Source organism: Petromyzon marinus, unplaced genomic scaffold (assembly GCF_048934315.1).
Source record: "Petromyzon marinus isolate PM22_M1 ecotype Great Lakes invasive population unplaced genomic scaffold, UKy_Petmar_22M1.pri1.0 PM_G_Scaffold_44, whole genome shotgun sequence".
NCBI classification, from domain to species: Eukaryota; Metazoa; Chordata; class Hyperoartia; order Petromyzontiformes; family Petromyzontidae; genus Petromyzon; species Petromyzon marinus.
The window spans coordinates 625,914-637,859 of NW_027422996.1; the positions used below are offsets into that span (position 1 = coordinate 625,914).

General features: G+C 30.4%; 1 long non-coding RNA gene across 2 annotated transcripts; it reads right to left on the reverse strand.

The window, feature by feature from the left end:
• Window positions 1–94: 94 nt before the first annotated feature.
• Window positions 95–11,248, reverse strand: LOC142917272 (uncharacterized). Of its 2 annotated transcripts, XR_012936954.1 has the most exons (6): window positions 11,179–11,248; window positions 4,830–4,879; window positions 3,009–3,136; window positions 2,413–2,463; window positions 1,062–1,132; window positions 95–221 (listed from the first exon to the last, which is right to left on the reverse strand). It is a non-coding gene; the product is annotated as an uncharacterized LOC142917272 (long non-coding RNA). The 2 variants fall into 2 exon arrangements; XR_012936953.1 differs by lacking the exon at window positions 11,179–11,248 and having other exon boundaries at window positions 4,830–5,115.
• Between the last annotated feature and the right edge of the window lie 698 nt (window positions 11,249–11,946).

Consider the following 11,946-nt stretch of genomic DNA (forward strand, 5'->3'; position numbering starts at 1 on the left):
ACATCAAGCGTGCTTGCTGTTGTACGAATACAATACCGTGTGGGCAATTGCAACAATGTATAATGTAACAATTAAGAGACGTACTTACTATAAATAACTTTTGCATTGTAGGAGGGCCCTTGGCATTCCATTAAGAGTCGAATTATGGCCAGCTCAAAAATAACAGTCTTCCCAGAACCAGTTGGAGCACAAACCACTACAGGTCTGTTTGTGTACAGAATCTTAATTTTAAAAAATGTAAGACAAAGTTTGTTAAACATCGTATAAAGTCATATCCAGCATTCATATGAGGTACTGTCATTGCCTCTTGGAAGTTGTGCAAGTGTCATCAATTCGGCAGAGTTAGTCACAATTAAGCATTGAGGTGGTGTTAAGTTGGGGATGAGTCTGTCTCTCCATTGGGTAATCACTGCAGACTCATCCACAAAGTGGTACCAATTATATCAACCCTGGTAGGATGATGGGGTGAGTTAACCCCCAACCTAGATTTGAAATCACAAATTTCAGATTGTGAGCCGCTCACTCTGCTGTTCAGTCACCTCATTATAGCATGCATATGCTTGCATGATATGCATGTATTCATAATAAAGGTTTTTGGGTTAGATCGCGTTATTTATAAATGTGTCGTAACCCTCCACCACCCGACACGGCCAATCAGCAAAAAAGTGTCACGTTGACAAAAGACAAATAGTTCACTACTATAGCCCACCAGTGTATTGAAGAGTGAATCCACAACATTTACAGTTTGAGTACGACGTTTCGCTGGTAATTACATCCAGCATCATCGGGCAATTCGCCAGAATGGTGAATAATATTGATCGCGAAAGCCTACGTGTTAAATATGCCTGTATGATTACCTCTAGAAATCTTAAACGTTGTAACCTTATGATTGTTTCACTTAGTAATGACCATTAATATCAACCCTCTTGGTACATTCCACAGACATAGTTACCATCAGTAATGAAGATGTATAGTACCGAGCAAAACAAAACTGGTATCACTGCATAGAAATCAAACCGTAAGTTACACGTTTGTTTAAGTGTAAAATGCCATATACTTACGTCATCCATGACGCGAGACTGAACCGAGTTAAAAAAAGGAAACTCCTTGAAAATATGTCTGTAAGGCAACGCTGAAGGTAAGTTTAGGATAACATATGTTTAGGATTATGAATTCCCATGGAGAATAACTAAAAAAGGAGACTTTTGTTACTTTATTCAAAGACAAACATGTGCTAACATTTATTGAGGAAATTGTACATTCGCATTGTTTGGGGTTATTGTCGTTGTTACGCTTATTTATCAATGAGAGTCTCACTGAGTCTCAACAACTTTTTCAGAAAGCATAACTACATTTTTGCTCATAAAACACACAATGTCACACAATCCAGCAAGTATTTTAATTATTTTGGTTTCATTGACGTTATTGTTTGTTATTTATATTCTGAAGGGTGCTCCAGATGTTTTGTGACCTCCAATTAATTGACTCGTAACATTTTCCCCCTTTGTGTATTCATTTCTGTTTGAAGAAACTTTATTTGAAAAATATGAAGGTTTTGTGAATTAAATGGGGGGGTCACAAAACATCTGGACCACTCTGAATATATAGATAACACAATGATAGAGCACCAGACTAAGACAGAAGAAGGTTACTTGTGTTGTGGCCGAAACGTCGTGAGAATTTTATATTATTGTGTTATTTTATTATTTTATTATTTCCCTTTTACGTGGGTGACTTTACTGAAAGAACCCAGAAGACAGACTAAGACACTTCTAAGGTAAACAAGGTAAACAAAAAAGTCGGTGATTTCCTGCTCAAATGAGCACTGAGGTGGTGCTAAACTCCTGTTTACAGCCCTGAACCAGTGGTGGAAATTCCACATTCTTATAGGACAACCAGTTGACTTCCCCAACAAAGTGGTAATAATTTTATATTAACCCCAGAGGGAAAATGGGCTGAGTCAACCTCCAATCAGGATTTGAATTTCACAACCTTGAGATTGTGAGCTGATCCCTCTACTGCTGAAGCCTACCTGGTTGGTTCTTACTTCGTTTCAAAAGCAACACAGCTGAAGGAAGTCCACTCATTAATTTCATATACATTTTGTTGAATGTTCACAAATGAACATAGTAAAAATAGCACAAAAACATCAAGCATGCAATACTCCTCTGTCACATACCTGTCCCTGCACATAATATAAAAAAATAAGGCGATGTATTACACATCCGAGCGGCCACACGTCTTTCTCGGAGTGAATAATTTCAGCAGCGTTGATGCAACAACAAAAAAGCAAAGTCTAGTCCGGTTGAAGCTCAATTCTGGTGAGTGAAATACCAATCTTACAGGCAAGGGCCCTCACTTGATATGATCGATTATTTTTTTGTTTTAAAGAGGCAATCTCAAAATGGATACGAATTTCAGAAACTGATCGCATTTCACTGATACTAAAGTCTTCCGAGTTTTCTGGGGAAAAAAAGAGATATGTTTTCAGTTTCAAGGACAATGCATATATTATCATAGTATGTTTTTTGTTTGCATTTTGACTGCAATTATTGTGGTTTATGCAGTAACGTGAATCCTTGTTAAAAAGGTTTCAGTTTTGTTGCCAGAAAAAAGGGGAAAACCCCTATTATTACATAATTATACAATTAAAGAGAAATCTGAAAAGTCCCTTCGGAATATTAGGAAGAAGGTTGCAATGTACAGTTAACACAAACGTATAATGAGCACGATTGTGGAGAATACTATAGGTAACTACATAAATAAGCAGCTATGACCCCTTCCCATATATGCGCCTCCACGTAAAAAAATATAAAAGTATGATTTGCACATCCCATCAGCAGCATTGGTACAACACAGGAAAGCTCTGTATTGGTTTCGACATTGAGTATCTTCAAGCTTGCTTGCACCAATGCTGGTGAAGCGACTGATGCTTTACGCAACAATAAAACGAAACCATTTGAGACTACCCATCACATGTACTCATACACCAAGTCTCATTATCTCACCTCCAACGTTCTCTTTGGCTTCTCTACTTTCTGAGGAATCGCCGCATTTGAGATTTCCTTGAAAGTCATTGGTATACGCACCAGAATACTGGCCAAAGCCATCCATCGACTCCACGCCTTTGTGAACACTGTAACGACAACAACAAACATCACATTATTCTCGCATTATTCTTGCAAAACAAGAATTCCGTTTCTGTGTTAGGGAACTCATACATATAGCAACGCGCATGTTGGAAACTCTTCTTATCCACACCGATATGCGGGGTATTGTTGGTGGATCCAAATATCAATGCTTATCTCCGTCCACTTATCCTCGTGTAGAAGTGTGGACACACACGTACGCGTGTTCTGCCCCGTACGTAGCCAACCGTGCTAATCGGAGGTGCGGGTATTACGGTGTGTTTGATACTGGCAACATTTTATATCGAATGTGGAGATGTGGCTCCACGTGAATATGATGTTTAACTTCAAATAGAGCATCGTGTGAAAGGGTCTGGGCCACCTCATCATGCAACACACCAGCGATTCGTTTTCTGCGTATAGATGAGGGCACTACAGTGGATCGTCATCAGCCATGGTCGATCCACTGCTGGATAAAGGCCTCCGCAATAAGCCGCCGCTTTCTCTCACGGCCCTGCAAGCTAGCAGACCATCATTGCTACCACAATACGTATGTTGCAACAAATGTTTGTTGTCATGGCAATGGGAAATACGATAAAAAATGTACTCTAGTCAACCTTCATGAAGTACATTATTGTAGTAGCCATCATTACTACTGCTATGTATTTTGTACATATTCATATTACGCAACTGTGTTTTTCATTAATAATTAAATGTAAAACGTAGATTAATAATATAGAGTAAACATGCCCACCGCGTTGTTTGAGATGAGGTGCTAGAAATAAGCCACATTAATCCAAATGCATTGCATAGAGCACCCAACTCCACAACTATGGGACAATGACGTTCAAGGGCTACAATCCATCTTCAAATCGGGTGCTAAAATGTAAAAAACATGTTTTGACCCATCAAAGGGCAAATGTTGTCCTCGAAATGTAGTACACTTAAGGCGTGCCATGCAAATATAAAAATGCTAACACTGTACGCAGTCATTTGCACATAGCGACGCGTGATTTCACTTTGTTTTTTTGTCGTATTTAGATGTTTTTAGACAGTGAAATACATGATACAAACATTAGTTGAAGGCATATGTCGATAGTTGTGAAAGATTATAAATGTATTCATATTGCACACACACTGTAACAAATGATCTGAGCGTCAGCTTCATTTTAGCCTAAGGGACCCCCTCATGACAGCTTGTCCTTGTGGAGCACAAGGTAAACACAACCCTGAGCCAAATGGAAATTCCACGTGCCTATGACATCCATAGAACAACCTAAACAGGTATTTGCCGGCAGGGGGTGATGTTGCCTTTGGTTATAGGACCCATATCTGATAGGGTCCTTGCCTGTGTTCTATGGTTCTTTCAGTAAAATCTAGATTTGAAGCTTTCGTGACTGCAGGAATCCATACTCTATATAAAATGTATACCTACGTGACTTTACCGAAAGAACCAAAGAGTATCTTTTAATTAAGCTACGTAGATCGAAAAAAAAGTTATTAAAAACATCACGACGTTTCGATACGCAAACACAAAGCGGTCCGTCATACGCTTGTGTTGCAACCGAAAGGTCGTGATATTTTTAATCGCTTTATTTGGATTATTATTTTTTTCTATGTACGTTAACTTTGTTTTACCGAAAGAACCGTTAGAATACGGACCGCTGCAGTCACGAAAGTTTAAATAAAAATGTCCTTCACCTGTAATGATCCATCTTGCAGTTCACCAGCATTGGTTGAAGCGAGCCAGACTGGTGAATGTTGAACGTGTGCGGAATGTTGCTTTGTGTTAAACCATTGCTGTTTATTTACTTTGAAATAACTGTTAGTAAGTTATCCCTGACTAGGTGAATCTCTAACGAGGTTAATCTCTAACGAGGTTAATCTCTAAGTTAATCTCTTATTAAGTTAATCTCTTACTAAGTTAATATCTTAATAAGTTAATATCTAAGTCAATATCTTACTAAGTTAATATCTAAGTTAATATCTTACTAAGTTAATATCTTACTAAGTTAATATCTTACTAAGTTAATCTCTAACTAGGTTAATCTCTAACTGAGTTAAAATAAAACTAAGTTAATCTCTAACTAAGTTAATATATAACTAAGTTAATCTCTAACTAAGTTAATATCTAACTAAGTTAATATATTACTAAGTTAATATCTTACTAAGTTAATCTCTTACTAAGTTAATATCTTACTAAGTTAATCTCTAACTAAGTTAATCTATTACTAAGTTAATCTCTAACTAAGTTAATATCTTACTAAGTTAATCTCTTACTAAGTCAATATCGTACTAAGTTAATCTCTTACTAAGTTAATCTATTATTAAGTTAATATCTTACTAAGTTAATATTTACTAAGTTAATCTCTTACTAAGTTAATCTCTTACTAAGTAAATCTCTTACTAAGTTAATCTCTAACTAAGTTAATATCTTACTAAGTTAATATCTTACTAAGTTAATCTCTAAGTTAATATCTTACTAAGTTAATCTCTTACTAAGTTAATCTCTTACTAAGTTAATATCTTACTAAGTTAATATCTTACTAAGTTAATCTCTTACTAAGTTAATATCTAACTAAGTTAATATATAACTAAGTTAATATCTTACTAAGTTAATCTATAACTAAGTTAATCTCTAAGTTAATCTCTTACTAAGTTAATATATTACTAAGTTAATATCTAACTAAGTTAATCTCTTACTAAGTTAATCTCTTACTAAGTTAATATCTTACTAAGTTAATATCTAAGTTAATATCTTACTAAGTTAATATCTTACTAAGTTAATCTCTAACTAAGTTAATATCTTACTAAGTTAATCTCTTACTAAGTTAATCTCTTACTAAGTTAATATCTTACTAAGTTAATCTCTTACTAAGTTAATATCTTACTAAGTTAATATCTAAGTTAATATCTTACTAAGTTAATATCTTACTAAGTTAATCTCTAACTAAGTTAATATCTTACTAAGTTAATCTCTTACTAAGTTAATCTCTTACTAAGTTAATATCTTACTAAGTTAATCTCTTACTAAGTTAATATCTTACTAAGTTAATATCTAAGTTAATATCTTACTAAGTTAATATCTTACTAAGTTAATCTCTAACTAAGTTAATATCTTACTAAGTTAATCTCTTACTAAGTTAATCTCTTACTAAGTTAATATCTTACTAAGTTAATATCTTACTAAGTTAATATCTAAGTTAATATCTTACTAAGTTAATATCTTACTAAGTTAATCTCTAACTAAGTTAATATCTTACTAAGTTAATCTCTTACTAAGTTAATCTCTTACTAAGTTAATATCTTACTAAGTTAATATCTTACTAAGTTAATATCTAACTAAGTTAATCTCTTGCTAAGTTAATATCTTACTAAGTTAATCTCTAACTAAGTTAATATCTTACTAAGTTAATCTCTTACTAAGTTAATATCTTACTAAGTTAATCTCTAAGTTAATCTATTACTAAGTTAATATCTTACTAAGATAATCTCTTACTAAGTTAATCTCTTACTAAGTTAATATCTTACTAAGTTAATCTCTAAGTTAATATATTACTAAGTTAATATCTCACTAAGTTAATCTCTTACTAAGTTAATCTCTTACTAAGTTAATATCTAACTAAGTTAATATCTAACTAAGTTAATCTCTTACTAAGTTAATCTCTTACTAAGTTAATCTCTAACTAAGTTAATCTCTAACTAAGCTAATATCTTACTAAGTTAATCTCTAACTAAGTTAATATCTTACTAAGTTAATCTCTTACTAAGTTGATATCTAAATAAGTTAATATCTATAACTAAGTTAATCTCTAACTAAGTTAATCTCTAACTAAGTTAATATCTTACTAAGTTAATCTCTTATTAAGTTAATATCTTACTAAGTTAATATCTTACTAAGTTAATCTATAACTAAGTTAATCTCTTACTAAGATAATCTCTTACTAAGTTAATATCTAACTAAGTTAATCTCTAAGTTAATCTATTACTAAGTTAATATCTTACTAAGTTAATCTGTTACTAAGTTAATATCTAACTAAGTTCATCTCTAAGTTAATCTATTACTAAGTTAATATCTTACTAAGTTAATCTCTTACTAAGTTAATATCTTACTAAGTTAATCTCTTAATAAGTTAATATCTTACTAAGTTAATCTCTAACTAAGTTAATATCTTACTAAGTTAATCTCTAACTAAGTTAATATCTTACTAAGTTAATATCTTACTAAGTTAATATCTTACTAAGTTAATCTCTTACTAAGTTAATATCTTACTAAGTTAATATCTTACTAAGTTAATCTCTTACTAAGTTAATATCTAACTAAGTTAATCTCTAAGTTAATCTATTACTAAGTTAATATCTTACTAAGTTAATCTCTTAATAAGTTAATATCTTACTAAGTTAATCTCTAACTTAGTTAATATCTTACTAAGTTAATCTCTAACTAAGTTAATCTCTAACTAAGTTAATCTCTTACTAAGTTAATCTCTAAGTTAATCTCTTACTAAGTTAATCTCTAATTAAGTTAATATCTTACTAAGTTAATAACTAAGTTAATCTCTTACTAAGTTAATCTCTTACTAAGTTAATCTTTAAGTTAATCTCTTACTAAGTTAATCTCTAACTAAGTTAATATCTTACTAAGTTAATCTCTTACTAAGTTAATCTCTTACTAAGTTAATCTCTAAGTTAATCTCTAACTAAGTTAATATATTACTAAGTTAATATCCAACTAAGTTAATATCTAACTAAGTTAATCTCTTACTAAGTGAATATCTTACTAAGTTAGTATATTACTAAGTTAATATCTTACTAGGTTAATATTTACTAAGTTAATATCTAACTAAGTTAATATTTACTAAGTTAATCTCTTACTAAGTTAATATCTTACTAAGTTAATATCTTACTAAGTTAATCTCTTACTAAGTTAATATCTTACTAAGTTAATATTTACTAAGTTAATCTCTTACTAAGTTAATATCTTACTAAGTTAATCTCTTACTAAGTTAATATCTAACTAAGTTAATATGCAACTAAGTTAATCTCTAACTAGGTTAATCTCTTACTAAGTTAATCTCTTACTCAGTTAATCTCTAACTAAGTTAATATCTAACTAAGTTAATATCTTACTAAGTTAATATCTAACTAAGTTAATATTTACTAAGTTAATCTCTAAGTTAATCTCTAACTAAGTTACTCTCTTACTAAGTTAATCTCTAACTAAGTTAATATCTTACTAAGTTAATCTCTTACTAAGTTAATCTCTAACTAAGTTAATCTCTAACTAAGTTAATCTCTTACTAAGTTAATATTTACTAAGTTAATCTCTTACTAAGTTAATATCTTACTAAGTTAATCTCTTACTAAGTTAATATCTAACTAAGTTAATATGCAACTAAGTTAATCTCTAACTAGGTTAATCTCTTACTAAGTTAATCTCTTACTCAGTTAATCTCTAACTAAGTTAATATCTAACTAAGTTAATATCTTACTAAGTTAATATCTAACTAAGTTAATATTTACTAAGTTAATCTCTAAGTTAATCTCTAACTAAGTTACTCTCTTACTAAGTTAATCTCTTACTAAGTTAATATCTTACTAAGTTAATCTCTTACTAAGTTAATCTCTTACTAAGTTAATATCTTACTAAGTTAATCTCTTACTAAGTTAATATCTAACTAAGTTAATATATCACTAAGTTAACATCTTACTAAGTTAATCTCTTACTAAGTTAATATCTTACTAAGTTAATATCTTAATAAGTTAATATCTTACTAAGTTAATCTCTAACTAAGTTAATATCTTACTAAGTTAATCTCTAACTAAGTTAATCTCTAACTAAGTTAATATCTTACTAAGTTAATATCTTACTAAGTTAATATCTTACTAAGTTAATATCTTACTAAGTTAATATCTTACTAAGTTAATATCTAACTAAGTTAATATTTACTAAGTTAATCTCTAAGTTAATCTCTAACTAAGTTACTCTCTTACTAAGTTAATCTCTAACTAAGTAAATATCTTACTAAGTTAATCTCTTACTAAGTTAATCTCTAACTAAGTTAATCTCTAACTAAGTTAATCTCTTACTAAGTTAATATCTTACTAAGTTAATATATAACTAAGTTAATCTCTAACTAAGTTAATATCTAACTAAGTTAAATCTCTTACTAAGTTAATCTCTAACTAAGTTACTCTCTTACTAAGTTAATCTCTTACTAAGTTAATATCTTACTAAGTTAATCTCTTACTAAGTTAATCTCTTACTAAGTTAATATCTTACTAAGTTAATCTCTTACTAAGTTAATATCTAACTAAGTTAATATATCACTAAGTTAACATCTTACTAAGTTAATCTCTTACTAAGTTAATATCTTACTAAGTTAATATCTTAATAAGTTAATATCTTACTAAGTTAATCTCTAACTAAGTTAATATCTTACTAAGTTAATCTCTAACTAAGTTAATCTCTAACTAAGTTAATATCTTACTAAGTTAATATCTTACTAAGTTAATATCTTACTAAGTTAATATCTTACTAAGTTAATATCTTACTAAGTTAATATCTAACTAAGTTAATATTTACTAAGTTAATCTCTAAGTTAATCTCTAACTAAGTTACTCTCTTACTAAGTTAATCTCTAACTAAGTAAATATCTTACTAAGTTAATCTCTTACTAAGTTAATCTCTAACTAAGTTAATATATTACTAAGTTAATATCTAACTAAGTTAATATCTAACTAAGTTAATCTCTTACTAAGTGAATATCTTACTAAGTTAATATCTTACTAAGTTAATATCTTACTAAGTTAATATATTACTAAGTTAATTTCTTACTAAGTTAATATTTACTAAGTTAATATCTAACTAAGTTAATATTTACTAAGTTAATCTCTTACTAAGTTAATCTCTTACTAAGTTAATCTCTTACTAAGTTAATATCTAACTAAGTTAATATGCAACTAAGTTAATCTCTAACTAAGTTAATCTCTTACTAAGTTAATCTCTTACTCAGTTAATCTCTAACTAAGTTAATATCTAACTAAGTTAATATCTTACTAAGTTAATATCTAACTAAGTTAATATTTACTAAGTTAATCTCTAAGTTAATTTCTTACTAAGTTAATATTTACTAAGTTAATATCTAACTAAGTTAATATTTACTAAGTTAATCTCTTACTAAGTTAATATCTTACTAAGTTAATATCTTACTAAGTTAATCTCTTACTAAGTTAATATCTTACTAAGTTAATCTCTAACTAAGTTAATATCTAACTAAGTTAATATCTTACTAAGTTAATATCTAACTAAGTTAATATTTACTAAGTTAATCTCTAAGTTAATCTCTAACTAAGTTAATATCTTACTAAGTTAATCTCTAACTAAGTTAATCTCTAACTAAGTTAATCTCTAACTAAGTTAATCTCTAACTAAGTTAATCTCTTACTAAGTTAATATCTTACTAAGTTAATAACTAACTAAGTTAATCTCTAACTAAGTTAATATCTAACTAAGTTAACATATAACTAAGTTAATCTCTAACTAAGTTAATATCTAACTAAGTTAATCTCTTACTAAGTTAATATCTTACTAAGTTAATCTCTTACTAAGTTAATATCTTACTAAGTTAATCTCTAACTAAGTTAATATTTACTAAGTTAATCTCTTACTAAGTTAATCTCTAACTAAGTTAATATTTACTAAGTTAATCTCTTACTAAGTTAATCTCTTACTAAGTTAATATCTAACTAAGTTAATCTCTTACTAAGTTAATATCTAACTAAGTTAATCTCTTACTCTTACTAAGTTAATATGTAACTAAGTTGATCTCTTACTAAGTTAATATTTACTAAGTTAATCTCTTACTAAGTTAATCTCTAACTAAGTTAATATTTACTAAGTTAATCTCTTACTAAGTTAATCTCTAACTAAGTTAATATTTACTAAGTTAATCTCTTACTAAGTTAATCTCTTACTAAGTTAATATCTAACTAAGTTAATCTCTTACTAAGTTAATCTCTTACTAAGTTAATCTATAACGAGTCTCACTGAGGCGCCGATGACTCCATGACGACTGCCGACTGGGGGCGTTGCCCTGGCAACGGCGTCTCCCGCCAACGGCCACCGACCGTCACGTGACGCCCCCTTCCCCCCCTCCCCGCTCGCGCTGCAGTTTCCCGCCAAAAGTGCACGCGGCGCTCGTTATGTTAATGAGGATGACGTCGTGACCTGCCGCGCCAATCAGTGCCCACAGCGCCCGTAGAACACCACGTGCCTGGACTGTGAGGGTGACCCACGAATGATGTGTGCAGGGCAAGGCCGTACTAATTATAATATATTGCTATAAACAATATTTTTTAAAATATATATAATTGCTATGCCGTGTAAATAAAAACTACAACTTGCTAAACCTTGGCCACGATATCTGGACTTGTCTTCATGTAACAATGCATAGATTTCAGTTCACGTGATTGTGGTTATGGTTGTACTGTTTAAATCCCTAATCTCTGCCATTACATACGATGAAACAAGCAAAGGGCATAAATAAATAAATAAAAACAGAGCGATGTAATAATACAACACCACTATTAGACATTATTGTAATAAACAAATAAAAACGTCCGTCCCATGTGTTCGTGAATTTTTTTTTTTTATATTTAAGGCAGGAAATTAGTTTTCAAATTTAGATTTATTTTTTCTGGGGGGTGGGAGACCTCTTAAGATTTGGTGCCCCCCCCAAATGTTGACTCCGTGGCCACGGCCATGGCGCTGGGTCAGCTAGTTCCTACCTCGCGGCACTTGTAAAGCATCTTCTTT